The 17,479-nt window shown below is 38.5% G+C and overlaps 2 long non-coding RNA genes across 3 annotated transcripts; both read left to right on the top strand.

Moving 5' to 3' along the window:
• Positions 1-6,869: 6,869 nt before the first annotated feature.
• On the top strand, positions 6,870-10,059 carry LOC145156928 (uncharacterized). 2 transcript variants are annotated; one of them, XR_013736982.1, is made up of 3 exons: positions 6,870-7,128; positions 7,219-7,303; positions 9,706-10,059. It is a non-coding gene; the product is annotated as an uncharacterized LOC145156928 (long non-coding RNA). The 2 variants fall into 2 exon arrangements; XR_013736983.1 differs by lacking the exon at positions 9,706-10,059 and adding an exon at positions 8,660-8,748.
• Positions 10,060-15,167: 5,108 nt separating this feature from the next.
• Positions 15,168-17,056, top strand: LOC145156927 (uncharacterized). The gene is made up of 3 exons (XR_013736981.1): positions 15,168-15,426; positions 15,517-15,601; positions 16,958-17,056. It is a non-coding gene; the product is annotated as an uncharacterized LOC145156927 (long non-coding RNA).
• Positions 17,057-17,479: the final 423 nt, after the last annotated feature.

Genomic DNA, 17,479 nt, shown 5'->3' with positions numbered 1-17,479 from the left:
CTCTATCCTTTATTGGCTTGGATATGATGCTTATGATGTCCCTTTGAGTGTTAAACTCTGGATCTGGACCTTGAGAGGTCCAGAGAGCCCCAACCTCCCTCCTTTATGCTATTCCATTAGAGATATGAGCCTAGGTTGTCATTTTAGAGGCTATTTCACCAATAGAAGCATATTGAATGTTGCATGAGTGTAAAGATCAGACCTTTACGTGATTATTGAGTATGGTAAGGTCAGATCTATAGGTTAGAGAAACAGATCTGACCTCAGAAGGTCATTTGAGTGTTGCCATGGAAGGACCTCGCCGAGTCCATAAGGGGACTCGACGAGTCAAGTCGGGTTGCCCCGCGATTCGTGTCCAGTGGTAACCCGTCGAGTGAAAGGTTAACTCGACGAGTCGAGTGAGGATTTATGAGGATTAAGAGGACACGTATGGACTCGCCGAGTCACACTAGTGCACTCGACGAGTTTGGTCAAAGTTTGACCATTGACCAGAGTTGACTTCAGTTGACCTTAGGGTTTTGGTCAAGCTGGTTCAAGAAAGGACAGGGAGGGGTAGAATGGTCTTCTACCCACCCTTTTAGAAATGAAGACAAGAGAAAGTATTGATTAGAGATGTTATTATGTTGATAGGAGGAGGCTAGGTCGGGTTATTGAGCACGAGAGGTTATCTGACATCGTACGAGGTGAGTCTGCTCACTATACTTTAGCTAGAGTGGTAATGATGTGTGACCGGAAGGTCTTATTGTTGGATATAGTGTCTAAGTCCATAACTTTATTTGGTATGTACTTGACCCGACCCGACATGGTCCATTTGGGTTGCATGGCATTGCAATACTTGGATAGACTAGATGAGAGAATAAGGCACTTATGATTATTAATATATTATAAGTTCTAATATATTAATAATAGTATTATTTAATTAGTATTGATCAAGTATTAATCTAGTATTAATTTGGTGATCAAAGTGAGACTAATTAAATATATAGGGTTGATTATGACAATCATCAATTGTTTTATGGTGGATTAATGATCCATGGTTTATGGGTTTGGTTATAACCATATGGAGCTCCATGGATAGTCCATGGGAGTTACAAACCCATGGGTCATGAGAAATCAAGAGTCATGACAATTAAGGGCATTCATGTGTAAACCCTAATTGTGACAACACTATAAAAGGAACCCTATGGCTAGCAAAATCGTGACCTAGTGTTACTAGAGAGGGCATAACCGATTTTGAGTGCTAGAAGTATTCTCTCAAGTTATTCCAAGTTTTGTGGTGTTGTGTGAAGCATTTGAGGCACAACATTTGGGGTGCTAGGCTCACAAAGTCTTGAAGGAATCCAAGCAACAACAAGGTATGTATTTCTACTAGTTTTTATGTTTTATGTAATCCCCATGCCATGCTAGTTAGGAAATAACCTTGAAGAAGAAATTTGCATGTATATAGAAAAAACATAGATTCAAGGTTATAAGGGTTGCATGTACACTTAGGAAGTGTTAGAATGCTCAAAACCCATCAGTGGTATCAGAGCCAGGTTTGTTTTCTGTATACTTGATGCAAAACTGCTTAAAAATCGAAAATTCTGCACTCTGACGACTGGACTCGTCGAGTCCATGGGGAGGACTCGCCGAGTCCATGAACAAATTCATCCTACTCGACGAGTAGAATAATGCACTCGGCGAGTAGGAGCGTGATGGGCAGTTTTTTCGAGTTTTGTTGCTGGAAATGGATTAAGATCATTATCCCAATCTGTTTTGGACTTGTAAAATCTATTTTTCAAAATGATAATGATTATGTTAACCCATTTTACATTACTTTTATCAATTTTCAAGTATTGTATATGTTTATATGATTTTCTTGAAATTGTTTGATATGAATATTTGTTCTTATGAGTTTTTTAGAAGATCATAGGAATTTTGTGTAACTTACATGCTTGTTTAATTCATGATCTTAATGCTAATGATGGTGTCCATAACTTGTCCTCAAGTTATGGATAACCAAAAGTCACTTCTTTTAATTATGATTAAAGAACTAAAGAGGTTTCATAAAATGAAGAGTCTTCATTTTATGAACCATTAAAACTCATAAGTTACAAATTGAAGAGACTTGGAATAGTTTCAATTCTTGCCCTCAAGTTTTGGAATTTGAAAAGCCTTACACTTTAATTCCAAATTGAACTCTTAGAATTTTTTAAAGGTAAAATTCAAGCTTTATGGACTTCATTAAATTAATTAAAGTGTTTAATTAAAAGAGTTAATAATTCCATAAAGACATGGTTTAAGTTTAATTAAATTAAGTATAGTTTAATTAATAGATTAAACCACCAAGTATTTTAAATGTTTAAAATACACCCTTATACTATTATTATAATTTTAATTATATAGATATGTATAAGAATATGTCATTCTTACCGTTAGTAGGCCTCATTCACGAAGCCGGTCTATAAGGGGGGTATAAGGTTGTTGCCTATAAAATGGTGACTTAATGGGTGTCCACTCTCACCCACCGCTTCCTTGATCGGTGGAGGGTCGTTAGCCGAACGGGTAGGATACGACTTTAAATACTCGTTAAAAGTATAATGAATTATAAAGTAACTATACATTATAAATTCCCAATCTTAGTTACTTTAGGAAAATATGAAATTGGTGCTAGCCCATAAAATTACACTTTGTACCTTACCAAGTCGTTAGTGGAGCGTGTGTGGTTAACCGGCACACTAACATGGACTAGTAAGAGTGGCAAAGGGTAACTTGACTTTATTATAGATCGGTGGAGCGTGTGTGGTTAACCGGCACATCGATTAGGTAATATTGTTGAGGGTACCAAGTCAATTTGTATGGTTATTCACACCTTGTTTGTGATCCTCGGCATCCCAGTCACAAACTTGAGAGGGCACAATCGAGATTCAAACATGCCATTGAAAGTTCAATGTATCTCAAAAGATCTAGGAGTTTCAAATCCCATTAAAAACTTAATTATATTTCGTTTTTATGGTAGGAAATTGGTAAATCGTCATTTACCTACCTTCAACTATTTTATAATTTGGATTACGGCATCCCTCTTCCAGTTATAAATAGGTTATTGGGTCCTAGCCTTAATATTTCATATTGGGTGTTATATTAAGGACTTTAAATCAACTAACTTGAATTTCTCCCATTATAGATGTCTAGTTTAGACAGCTATGGTCTTCCCAAATCTTTAGGAACAAGCTTCCTCATGAAGATGATATCCCAAATGGCAACCAAGGTGAAAGATCAATCCCTTTGTTGTGCATTAGTGGGACTGGAAATCATACTTCACTTCCTCCACCTCCTCCAATAAATCTCCTTATCCCACAAGTTTCAAGATATGATAAGTTCTAAGTCACTCAATCCCTATTGGCAAACAAAGTCTATATGTGCTTAGGTCTTGGAGATTAAGTCACATATTGACAAGCCGGGAGAGTAGGGTGTCGAAGTCTCAAGGTAGCTGGCTGTTGACTTGGTCACTCCCTGATAACAGATCACGACATGACCCTTAATGATCTTACATATTTGCTTGATGATGCTGAATCAGCAATGATTTGGAGCATTGGTAAAGCAAAATTTGATTGGAAGATCAACTTCCCAAACTTCCATGGACATTGACAATGGTAACATTGGAAGTCCAGAAAAACTTTCTCTTCCCAATTGAAAGGGATTGGCCATAGTCAACTCGGTTGACCAAATGGTAAAGAGAAAGGCTAAGAGTGTGATAGTCCCGTGTACCGTTTCCAAAGAGTCCATATGTTTCTGTTGCCAAAGGAAGGGCATTGGTTGCGAAGCTGCCAAATTTACCTAAAAGTCCATAAGGATAGTAAAGTCAAATGTTTGACTCTACTTCAGGTAAAGTCCATTGTCTAACTCTATTAAGTTTCTATTCTGAGATTCTTATTGCATGATGTGACTGGGTCACATGTTGATGTTTTAAGAATCAAAGAAAAGTGAAGAAACTTAAAGGAAGTATATGCTGATTCTGATCGCGAAGAGGGATTTTGATCGCATGGTTCGGTGATCAGAATTTTGAGCTATTACTTAAGAGTTGAGACATATTGCTTAGGAATAGATAACAACAAGGTTTTCATATGGGTTGTAAGGATAAGTTTTCCGCAAAGTTTTAAAATAAAGAAAAGTTTTGATTTTATTTATTTTAAGTATCCTTACAATGGCATTTGTGAAAAATTGTTGATTATATGTTTCCATTAATAGCAATATTTGAAAATGGATTTGATTCTTTCATTTGTGGTAGTATCATAATTTACCAAATAAGGAAAGATTCTCATCGCCCAAGTTTCAGTTAGATAGAAACTTGGAATCATGCAACTTGTATTGTATGATGAATGAGAAGTTTTCGTCTTTGGAAAATTAAGACTAATTCCTTGTTCACATGTACATGTGAGTCAAGTGAAGGACTAAAAGATTGGGTACACTTGGTTGTGTGCTGGTCAAGTCCACCACAAAGATAGATAAGATTATTCGTTATGATTTACTAAAGTTTAGTAAATATGGTTATGCTTACGAGTTTAAGTGTAATTCTGAAACATTGGAAAAGTTTCAATGTATGGCAGAATGAATAAGAAGAATCAAATAAGGCAGAAAGATAAAAGTTTCTCCAATCTGAAGAGATGGGAGAGTACTTGTGTATTTTGTTTTATGATTATCTTAGTGATTATGGAACCATATCACAATTGATCCTCTAAGGACACCTTAGTGTGTTTGTTGCCTGAGGAGAGGAATCGTGAATTGTTGAAATGGTTAAATCAAAAGATAATTCATACTTCGTGCCAAAAACAAATCCTGGAGTTATACTCCAAGATTGTAACTTGAGTGACATAGTCTTTAGAAAGTTCATAACACTTGTCAAATGTAGAGTAAGATGTTTCCTATTCTTGTACATTTGAGATTGGTAAGTTGTGATGTTTTGGATAAAACAAAGACCAGCTAAGACCAATAGTGAGAAGTGTTTAACTTGATAAGAATCCGCACTAGATCTTGAATATTTGTTTTGTCAAGGAATGGTTCTTGACAAAGAGAAGTCTTATATGTCAAGAGGATAGTGGGAGTCTAAATGATTCTGAAATAGTTTCAAGAACTAAATCAAGAGTTTTGTTAATCACTAGCCCACGACTTGAGGTTTGTAACCTATCGTGTTGACATATTCTTGTTTCTGTGTCTGTTCCAGTTGAAAGTTGATTATGCTTGTGAGTTCTATGAGTTCTCAATTGTTTGCATAACAACTCGGAAGCAATGGTGGGCATTGTGCTACCAGGTGGCAAGAAATTAAGATTGCACAAGTTCAGTCCCTATGAATTTGGAAGTGTCACTAACCTAGTCCTGTGATTATGGTTATGACAAATTCACATGGATAGGAACACATACACCACAAAATCTAAGTGTCATAAGGTTTCTCTTCGATTCATGAAAATGATGGTGAGGAAACGCTTCCACTAAGAAGATTTTAAGTAGATAGCAGTTGTGATATTTGCATTCTCATATAGTTAGTGGAGCGTGTGTGGTTAACCGGCACACTAACTAGTGAGAATTGCAAAAGGTCTAGACAAACATGTGAGCTATCTAAGGAAAGGTGTATGTTTTTGATAAAGTCTTATCAAAGCAATCTAGTATCAGAAATATGAACTTTGGTAAGAAAGTCAATAAAGTATTGATTTCTAGAAGTCCAGTAGATTTCTGAGTACATGTCAAAGCTAGTGGGAGCATAAAGTGTTATGCTGGTAATCATTATGCTAGTGGGAGCATGACGATTATGTTAAATATTGCAAGTTAGCAATGTTAATTATAGAAAACAAAAGTTTCAATTCGCCTTGAAAAAGTTGTTTTGCTATAATTAAGGGAGAGGATTTTATACTTCACTCCAATTCTACAAGCTTAGATTGAGAATTTAATCTACTTTAGTCAAGAATATATATGAATGTTATGTTGGAATGGTTTAACATAAGGAAATTCTATATATGTTGCGTTCTCAAAATTCGATTATTGTGACAACCGTCAAATTTCGGTCAATTCAAAGTCAACAAGTCAAACCGGTCAACTCCAATAACCCTTGTATGCTAGGGTTTACGTTATGTAATCACTATACAATTCGCTATTTTAATGAGAAATCATCATTTGGAAAGTTCATGTGTTTGATTTTCCTTAGCCTTAACAATGCTAAACAACAAACCAAAGCGATAAAACACTATTGCACAATCATCGGGATTGTGTAAGACACTAAATCATGGCTTAACGGGGTTTATGGACCTTTCGTTGCGAAGCCGGACACTCAAAAAGATCACAAACGAAACCTCTCACAATCTCTTTCACTCAACCTCTCTCTATTAAAATCTCTCCCAAATCTCTCCCGAATCTCTCTCGAATCTCTCCCAAATCTCTCTCAAAAGTTCCTTTAAATTTTTGTAATCATTCGGGCCATCCCGACCCTTAACTGGGTCAAAAACCACTTGAAACGGGGTAAAAACGGGTAAAATAGGCTTAAGGACCCAAAACTGAAGCTTCAGGACCGAAGTCCCTGTCATAAAGGAAGACGACACACATTTGTCTGTCGTAAACTTACGACTCGCGTGTTTAGGACACGCAATGAGTATCAAGGAAGCCCCTGTCATAAAAGAAGACGACATGCATGTTTGCGTGTCATAATTTTTCCGGTTTTTCGACTACGACTTCGTTTTAACTCCGTTTTTCATTATTTTAACGTGGGATTTTCACCCAAAACTTTATTTTATAAACTAAGGCCCCAAAATATATAAATCTCCAGGGTTTTTATAAAAATGTATTAAAAGAATTGGTGGTTGGACTAATTATTGAGGGAATATTTGCTTTTCCTTATTTTATGACAAAAGCAAGCCACCACCACCTCACTCTATGATCATCCACTCTTTCCCACTACTCCTTGTCTCCTTAGTGGACCTTTACAACCAATCTCCAGCTCTTCCCACGTTCTAAGAGCTGGAGGATTGATCCTCTCTCCTCATTCTCCATAAAAACTCTTTCATTCTACACTTAGCAACCAAGAACACTCTCCAAAATTCTCTCATCTTTTCTCTCAACTTCAAGAACTTCAAGGCTTTCTCCAGGGATTTCTTGCTTCAATTAGTAAGTATCTTCATCATTCACATAATTATTAAACTCCATTCTACTCAAATCATTGATATCTTACACAAGTTCCATCTTATTCGGTGTTAGATTTTCGAATCATCAAGACATCTTCTTAGTGTTCTTGAGTTGAACACTTCCTCTCTCTCACTTTCATCCACTGAAACCACATAAGGTGAGTTCATACCCATACATTTACATGTTTTTCTTAAGTTTTAAGGGGAGAATACAAGTAAAATCATCAAGAACACAATTAAACTTTTTCTAACAGATTACATCAGAAAAGATGGACGTTAACCACGGACTGTTTTGGTCAACTTAAATATTTTAGTTTTCAAAACTGTTTCAGGTGCAAGTAGTTCAAACTCTTAGCTTTAAAATGGCTACTTGCACATCTCCAAATGATTTTTCTACAATTAATGGTGATTTTTACAAAACTGCCTGTCATTTCAGAGGCAAACCCGGACCAGTTTGTGATTATGAACATTTTCAGCTCTGTTAGAGATCACTAAAAATCATGATAAAATTTACGAACAAACTAGACTCATATTCCAAACTCTCAAAATTTGCGGATTTGGATTTAGAGCTGTGATGATTTTTCTATAAATTTTATAAGAACGGTAACAGAAACTGTTTTTAACGAAAAGTTGCTGTTAATTTCATTTCACCTTGTAACATGTTGAGCAAGGTGTATATCTTTATGTGACTATATGTTACTGCAATATATGACATTTTATCTTAATATTTAGACACACATCAGTTTACAAATGGATTTGGTCATATAAAATATAAAGAATAACAAGTGATTATAATCAAAGTAAAATCGATACATTCAAACATTAAATAAACTATTTTGAATATAGTTTGCATACATTACCACGTACTACCCTTGGTTGATAAACTATAATAGGTATAGTTTATGATACATTACATAACACATACATTTTAAAAAGGGTACATTTATACAAAGGATATTTTCATTAAGCAAGGTACGGCCATACGGTACCAAGTTTTCATAACACGAAATTCCGTTAATGACTTTGTGAGACAATTACTTCAAAGTACCATTAAGTCCTGTATTGTAACCAGAGTCTCCTTGAGGGAGAGCGTGATACTTGTGTATAGATCTATATTGGGTTTGACAAACCCACACCTAAACTGCATGCAACAGTTAGACCGATAGGTCTGGGGTGACAAATGTCATAACATTTCCGACGCCTGAAGAACGTCGTTTTAGGCAACCTTGGTCATAGTATGGTTATAATAAACTCACATAAAGTATTAACAAACATTGGAATTTACGGGGACTTCATTAAAATTTAACGAGTTTATGTCAATTTAAATTTTGCATTGTTTTACTATAAATATGACAAATTACTTGTACCTTTCGGTCTTTGGGTTTTAAGACTACATTTACACATTAAGGAAAATATTGGATTTTTCTAACACAAATACTACTTTTACAAACGAAAAGCTTATGAACTCACCAACCTTTGTGTTGACATTTTTTTAAAACAACTTGTATTCTCAGGAAATCATTAAACAGGTAATCAAGTGCTTTTGAGGATGGGACGCTAAGGCGTCTACTATTTCATATTTTATCAATATATTGTAATTGATTCGTAAACATGTAATTCATACAATGATGTAATTTTTTTCAATTATATATATGTTGGTTGTGTTTGCTTGAATTACTATTACAATTGCTGTTATGATACTATACATGAAGTCCTCCACCCCCGGACGTTTCCGCCATCCTTGGTTTGGGGGTGTGACAGATTGGTATCAGAGCGCAGTTTATAGTGAATTAAGTATATCAAACCACATAAGATATACAAACTATAAACACAATTGGGACTAATAGTCTCTGATTTGTGCATTTTTCAAATAAATATACTTTTAGAAAATAAATGATTCTTTTTATTAAAAAGTATAAATACATGCATACATGCTCACATAGTGTCATAACTACAACAACATAAAATAAAAGAAGAAGAGTTGTACATTATGGGTATGCCTTGGTATATGTAAATCAAGTCTGGGAAGGATATAGCCTGATCAACTATATCTGTCCGGGAATTGACTTGCATATACCGGGGGATGGTCAGGATGGACAACAAATCTAACAAACTCGTCTTACCGCTAGTACGCCTCATTCACGAAGCCGGTCTATAAGGGGGGTATAAGGTTGTTGCCTATAAAATGGCAACTTAATGGGTGTCCACTCTCACCCACCGCTTCCTTGATCGGTGGAGGGTCGTTAGCCGAACGGGTAAGACAAGGACTTATAAATTCTCATTAAAAGTATGATGAATATTATAAAGTAACTAAATGCTTTAAAAACTCAAAACTAAACATTTACAAATACTATAGGAGTATTTTGTGTTACTATAATAAAAATATTTTATACTTTCATTTTACCTCATAACCCAATGTATTGGGTCAATAAAAAGTATAAAATCGTATGTATCGTAAACATACCGGAAAACAACGTAATAATATACTTTATGTATAAAAGATTTCTTTCCCTATAAATACACTTTTACTAAAAGTACATTGGTTTACGACTTATGACAGAACCATGCCGCCAAGAAGAAGACCAAGACCTTCCAGCAACACAGCAACACCTCCTCCGCCGCCGCCTCCACAGTTTGATCCCGCGATGTTCCAGGCTGCAGTAACAGCAGCCGTAGCGGCCGCAATGTCACATATAGGGACCAACGGAGCTGGTGGTTCGGGATCGGGAGCTACACACTCTATCCACGGAGACAGTACGTGGCGTGCAAAAGAGTGTTCATACAAGGACTTCACAAATGGCAAACCCGACAACTTCAATGGAAGCGGGGGAGTCATCACGTTGATGCAATGGTTTGAAAAGACCGAAGTAGTCTTTCAGGTGTGCTCCTGCCCCGAAGCGAGCAAAGTTAAGTTCGCAACCTTAACCTTCACCGGCCGGGCCCTTACTTGGTGGAACTGCCGGGTTAAGTCACTTACTCTCGAAGTGGCTAGCTCCATAACCTGGGCAGAACTAAAAACGTTGATGATGAAGGAGTACTGCCCGAGAGGTGAAATTCAAAAGCTGGAACAAGAACTCTGGAACCTCAGGATGACGGGCTCTGACCTTGAAACCTACACCACCCGATTCAATGAATTGGCTCTCCTCTGCCCAACAATGGTTACTCCGGAGGAGAAAAAGGTGGAGCGATACCTTTGGGGACTGTCTCTCCACGTGCAAAGTAGTGTCCTGGCTTCAAGGCCAACTACTTTTGACAGTGCCAGGGAGCTGGCACAACAACTTGTTGACCACCGAGCCGGTCATAATACTACAACCACCACCACTGATAAATCAAAAGGGGGAAACAACAAAAGGAAGTTCTGGAACGAAAAGAAGAGCCAACCAGCACAGGACCCCGCTAAGAAGCAACAAATTGTTGCTGTCCATGCTGCCACTAATGCTGCCACTACTGCTACCACTCCAGCACCACCGAAGCCATATGCGGGAAAACTACCTAAGTGCAACAAGTGCAACTTTCACCACAATGGTGCTTGTAGGGAGATGCACTGTAACAACTGCGACAGGAAGGGGCACACTGCTCGTTTCTGTAAAGCGCCGGCTCAACCAATCAACCAAGTCGCCAGTACGGGGGCAACCCGGACCTGCTACAACTGTGGAGACGCAGGTCACTTCAAAAGAGACTGCCCCAAAGCACAAGCCCCTAATGCTGGTGGAGTAGGAAGAGTCCTGGCAATAGGACACGGGGAAGCAGTCGAGGATCCCACGGTGGTTACCGGTACGTTTCTCCTCAATAACTCTTATGCATGCGTACTATTCGATAGTGGAGCGGAGAGGAGTTTCGTGAGCCACCAATATAAACATTTACTTGAACAAAATCCCCAATTACTAAAGGATACTTATGTAGTAGAAATGGCAAATGGTAAAGTAGAACGCACTAGCGATATATACTCAGAATGTACTCTCACTCTAGACAACCATACATTTAAAATTGACCTGATGCCAGTCACCATAAAAAGTTTCGACGTAATCATCGGGATGGATTGGTTAGTTCCTCACCGTGCCGACATTCTATGTTACGAAAGGGCCGTTCGCCTCAATCTACCAAATGACGAAACCCTTCTTATCTATGGTGACAAACCTAGTGCGAATTTACAAATCATCTCATGCATCAAAGCCCAAAAGTATCTCCGGAAGGAGTACCACGCCTTCTTAGCCCATGTAGTAGACAAGAAACAAGACGTGAAAGACATCAAGGACATCCCCGAAGTGTGTAACTTCCCGGATGTGTTCCCAGAGGATCTTCCTGGTGTACCACTCGCACGACAAGTCGATTTCAGAATTGACTTAATACCCGGAGCTACCCCCGTAGCCCGAGCTCCATACCGCCTCGCACCATCAGAAATGCAGGAGTTGTCCAGTCAGTTGACCGAGCTTTTGAACAAAGGGTTCATCAGACCAAGCTTCTCACCTTGGGGAGCACCAGTCCTTTTTGTAAAGAAGAAGGACGGATCCTTTCGCATGTGCATCGACTATCGGGAACTAAACAAGCTCACCATCAAAAACCGATATCCTCTGCCCCGAATCGACGACCTTTTCGACCAACTCCAAGGAGCAAATTTCTTCTCAAAGATCGACCTAAGGTCAGGCTACCATCAGCTACGAGTTCAAGAAGAAGATATTCCCAAAACTGCATTCAGAACTCGCTATGGGCACTACGAGTTTGTGGTGATGTCCTTCGGTTTAACAAACGCACCTGCAGTATTCATGGACCTAATGAATAGAGTGTGTCGACCCTACCTAGACAAGTTTGTAATCGTATTCATCGACGATATCTTGATCTACTCGCGAAGCGAGGAGGAGCATCGCCTACATCTACGCCAAGTGCTAGAGACGCTAAGAGCGGAGAAGCTTTATGCTAAGTTCTCTAAGTGTGAATTCTGGATTAGAGAAGTGGATTTCCTTGGACATGTGGTAAGTGAGAAAGGCATACATGTGGATCCCTCCAAGATCAAGGCAATCGAGAATTGGTCAGCACCCAAGACGCCAACCGAAATTCGACAATTCCTTGGGCTTGCTGGCTACTATCGAAGATTTATACAAAACTTCTCCAAGATTGCGAAACCACTCACCACTTTGACGCAGAAAGGTGTGATATTCAAGTGGGAAAATAAACAAGAAACTGCTTTCCAAACGTTAAAACAAGCCCTATGCAGCGCACCGATCTTGTCTCTCCCAGAGGGAACCGAGGACTTCGTAGTGTACTGTGATGCTTCGAATCAAGGCCTCGGATGTGTGCTCATGCAGAGAGGGAAGGTTATCGCGTATGCATCGAGACAGCTTAAGACGCACGAGGTTAATTATACTACGCACGACCTGGAATTAGGAGCAGTGGTATTCGCTTTGAAGATCTGGAGACACTACCTCTACGGCACGAAATGCACTATCTTCACTGATCACAAAAGTCTTCAGCATATCCTCAATCAGAAAGAGCTCAACATGCGACAGAGGAGATGGGTGGAGTTGCTGAATGACTACGAGTGCGAAATTCGTTATCATCCGGGCAAGGCCAATGTAGTGGCCGATGCTCTAAGCAGGAAGGAGTACTCGGGCCGCCGAGTAAAATCCTTAACAATGACAATCCATTCCCACCTGACCATACAAATCAAGGAAGCTCAACTGGAAGCTTTGAAACCAGAAAAGGTGGCAGGAGAGACATTAAGGGGAATGGATAAAAACTTAGAAGTCAAGGAGGATGGAGCACGTTATATCATGAACCGGATTTGGACACCGAAGTTCGGTGGACTCCGAGATGTCGTCATGAATGAAGCACACAAGACTCGATACTCCATCCATCCCGGGTCGGATAAGATGTATCTGGACCTCAAGAAATTATACTGGTGGCCGAACATGAAAGCTGAGATTGCTACCTATGTGAGCAAGTGCCTGACTTGCGCTAAGGTCAAAACCGAATACCAGAAACCATCCGGGCTATTACAACAGCCGGATATACCTGAGTGGAAGTGGGAACGAATAACAATGGACTTCATAACCAAGCTGCCTAAGACATCGGGCGGTCTTGACACAATATGGGTAATTGTAGACAGATTGACCAAATCAGCACACTTTCTTCCAATAAAAGAAACCGACAAGATGGAGAAGCTGACTAGAACGTACATCAGAGAGATTGTACGACTCCATGGTGTGCCGATATCCATTATCTCCGATAGAGATAGTAGATTTACCTCACGGTTTTGGCAGTCTCTACAAAAATCATTGGGAACTAGGCTTGACATGAGTACGGCCTACCACCCACAAACCGACGGACAGAGCGAACGAACCATTCAAACGTTGGAAGACATGTTAAGAGCTTGTGTGATAGACTTCGGTAAAGCATGGGATACCCATCTACCGCTTATCGAATTCTCCTACAATAACAGCTATCATACTAGCATCAAAGTCGCTCCATTCGAAGCTCTTTACGGTCGCAAATGCAGATCACCCCTGTGTTGGGCTGAGGTGGGGGATACACAGCTAGCTAGAGGGCAAGTCTCTAATAGCACTCTCACCGGTCCAGAAATCATCCGCGAAACCACCGAAAAGATCGTACAAATCCGAGCACGACTTAAAGCCTCAAGAGACCGACAGAAAAGCTACGCGGACAAGCGGAGGAAACCCTTGGAATTCCAGGTGGGAGACCGAGTCCTTTTGAAAGTCTCACCCTGGAAAGGCTTGATACGCTTCGGAAAGCGTGGGAAGCTGAATCCAAGATACATAGGACCTTTTGAGATTCTCGCTAGAATCGGCCCCGTAGCTTACAAACTCAATCTACCCCGCGAACTTAGTAATGTGCATCCTACCTTCCACGTCTCGAACTTGAAAAAGTGCCTATCCGATGAGACTCTCATTATTCCACTCGAGGAAATCGAGATCAATGAGAGCCTCAACTTCGTGGAAGAACCTGTGGAGATCATGGACCGGGAAATCAAACGAACGAAACAAAGTCGTATTCCCATCGTGAAGGTACGTTGGAACGCTAAACGAGGACCCGAATTCACCTGGGAACGCGAGGATCAGATGAAACAAAAGTATCCACATCTCTTCCCAAACTCTTGAAATCCCAGTCAAAATGAAAATTTCGGGACGAAATTCCTTCTAACGGGGGGATGATGTGACAACCGTCAAATTTCGGTCAATTCAAAGTCAACAAGTCAAACCGGTCAACTCCAATAACCCTTGTATGCTAGGGTTTACGTTATGTAATCACTATACAATTCGCTATTTTAATGAGAAATCATCATTTGGAAAGTTCATGTGTTTGATTTTCCTTAGCCTTAACAATGCTAAACAACAAACCAAAGCGATAAAACACTATTGCACAATCATCGGGATTGTGTAAGACACTAAATCATGGCTTAACGGGGTTTATGGACCTTTCGTTGCGAAGCCGGACACTCAAAAAGATCACAAACGAAACCTCTCACAATCTCTTTCACTCAACCTCTCTCTATTAAAATCTCTCCCAAATCTCTCCCGAATCTCTCTCGAATCTCTCCCAAATCTCTCTCAAAAGTTCCTTTAAATTTTTGTAATCATTCGGGCCATCCCGACCCTTAACTGGGTCAAAAACCACTTGAAACGGGGTAAAAACGGGTAAAATAGGCTTAAGGACCCAAAACTGAAGCTTCAGGACCGAAGTCCCTGTCATAAAGGAAGACGACACACATTTGTCTGTCGTAAACTTACGACTCGCGTGTTTAGGACACGCAATGAGTATCAAGGAAGCCCCTGTCATAAAAGAAGACGACATGCATGTTTGCGTGTCATAATTTTTCCAGTTTTTCGACTACGACTTCGTTTTAACTCCGTTTTTCATTATTTTAACGTGGGATTTTCACCCAAAACTTTATTTTATAAACTAAGGCCCCAAAATATATAAATCTCCAGGGTTTTTATAAAAATGTATTAAAAGAATTGGTGGTTGGACTAATTATTGAGGGAATATTTGCTTTTCCTTATTTTATGACAAAAGCAAGCCACCACCACCTCACTCTATGATCATCCACTCTTTCCCACTACTCCTTGTCTCCTTAGTGGACCTTTACAACCAATCTCCAGCTCTTCCCACGTTCTAAGAGCTGGAGGATTGATCCTCTCTCCTCATTCTCCATAAAAACTCTTTCATTCTACACTTAGCAACCAAGAACACTCTCCAAAATTCTCTCATCTTTTCTCTCAACTTCAAGAACTTCAAGGCTTTCTCCAGGGATTTCTTGCTTCAATTAGTAAGTATCTTCATCATTCACATAATTATTAAACTCCATTCTACTCAAATCATTGATATCTTACACAAGTTCCATCTTATTCGGTGTTAGATTTTCGAATCATCAAGACATCTTCTTAGTGTTCTTGAGTTGAACACTTCCTCTCTCTCACTTTCATCCACTGAAACCACATAAGGTGAGTTCATACCCATACATTTACATGTTTTTCTTAAGTTTTAAGGGGAGAATACAAGTAAAATAATCAAGAACACAATTAAACTTTTTCTAACAGATTACATCAGAAAAGATGGACGTTAACCACAGACTGTTTTGGTCAACTTAAATATTTTAGTTTTCAAAAATGTTTCAGGTGCAAGTAGTTCAAACTCTTAGCTTTAAAATGGCTACTTGCACATCTCCAAATGATTTTTCTACAATTAATGGTGATTTTTACAAAACTGCCTGTCATTTCAGAGGCAAACCCGGACCAGTCTGTGATTATGAACATTTTCAGCTCTGTTAGAGATCACTAAAAATCATGATAAAATTTACGAACAAACTAGACTCATATTCCAAACTCTCAAAATTTGCGGATTTGGATTTAGAGCTGTGATGATTTTTCTATAAATTTTCTAAGAACGGTAACAGAAACTGTTTTTAACGAAAAGTTGCTGTTAATTTCATTTCACCTTGTAACATGTTGAGCAAGGTGTATATCTTTATGTGACTATATGTTACTGCAATATATGACATTTTATCTTAATATTTAGACACACATCAGTTTACAAATGGATTTGGTCATATAAAATATAAAGAATAACAAGTGATTATAATCAAAGTAAAATCGATACATTCAAACATTAAATAAACTATTTTGAATATAGTTTGCATACATTACCACGTACTACCCTTGGTTGATAAACTATAATAGGTATAGTTTATGATACATTACATAACACATACATTTTAAAAAGGGTACATTTATACAAAGGATATTTTCATTAAGCAAGGTACGGCCATACGGTACCAAGTTTTCATAACACGAAATTCCGTTAATGACTTTGTGAGACAATTACTTCAAAGTACCATTAAGTCCTGTATTGTAACCAGAGTCTCCTTGAGGGAGAGCGTGATACTTGTGTATAGATCTATATTGGGTTTGACAAACCCACACCTAAACTGCATGCAACAGTTAGACCGATAGGTCTGGGGTGACAAATGTCATAACATTTCCGACGCCTGAAGAACGTCGTTTTAGGCAACCTTGGTCATAGTATGGTTATAATAAACTCACATAAAGTATTAACAAACATTGGAATTTACGGGGACTTCATTAAAATTTAACGAGTTTATGTCAATTTAAATTTTGCATTGTTTTACTATAAATATGACAAATTACTTGTACCTTTCGGTCTTTGGGTTTTAAGACTACATTTACACATTAAGGAAAATATTGGATTTTTCTAACACAAATACTACTTTTACAAACGAAAAGCTTATGAACTCACCAACCTTTGTGTTGACATTTTTTTAAAACAACTTGTATTCTCAGGAAATCATTAAACAGGTAATCAAGTGCTTTTGAGGATGGGACGCTAAGGCGTCTACTATTTCATATTTTATCAATATATTGTAATTGATTCGTAAACATGTAATTCATACAATGATGTAATTTTTTTCAATTATATATATGTTGGTTGTGTTTGCTTGAATTACTATTACAATTGCTGTTATGATACTATACATGAAGTCCTCCACCCCCGGACGTTTCCGCCATCCTTGGTTTGGGGGTGTGACAATTATGATTACGGCATCCCTCTTCATAGTTCGAATTATGAAAACATGGCAAATAAAAAATTTTATAGCATAAATCATGTCCCATATGCTTTGGGTATAGGTTTGATTACATGTGCTATAATATTCATCCATTCTAAATTTTCCAAATGCCTAGGGCATTAAGATGGAAAAAGGAATAGAACTGGAAATGACTAAAATGATTAAGCAAAGTTGTCGAGGACAATCTGAGGTTTACCAAAGATTGGTTTCTCATGGACAATTAGAAGTATAGAGTAAG

The sequence above is a fragment of the Lactuca virosa genome, chromosome 2, assembly GCF_052849685.1.
Source record: "Lactuca virosa cultivar CGN04683 chromosome 2, Lactuca_virosa_CGN04683_v6, whole genome shotgun sequence".
Classification (NCBI taxonomy): domain Eukaryota; kingdom Viridiplantae; phylum Streptophyta; class Magnoliopsida; order Asterales; family Asteraceae; genus Lactuca; species Lactuca virosa.
This window is presented reverse-complemented; position numbering and strand designations above follow the sequence as displayed.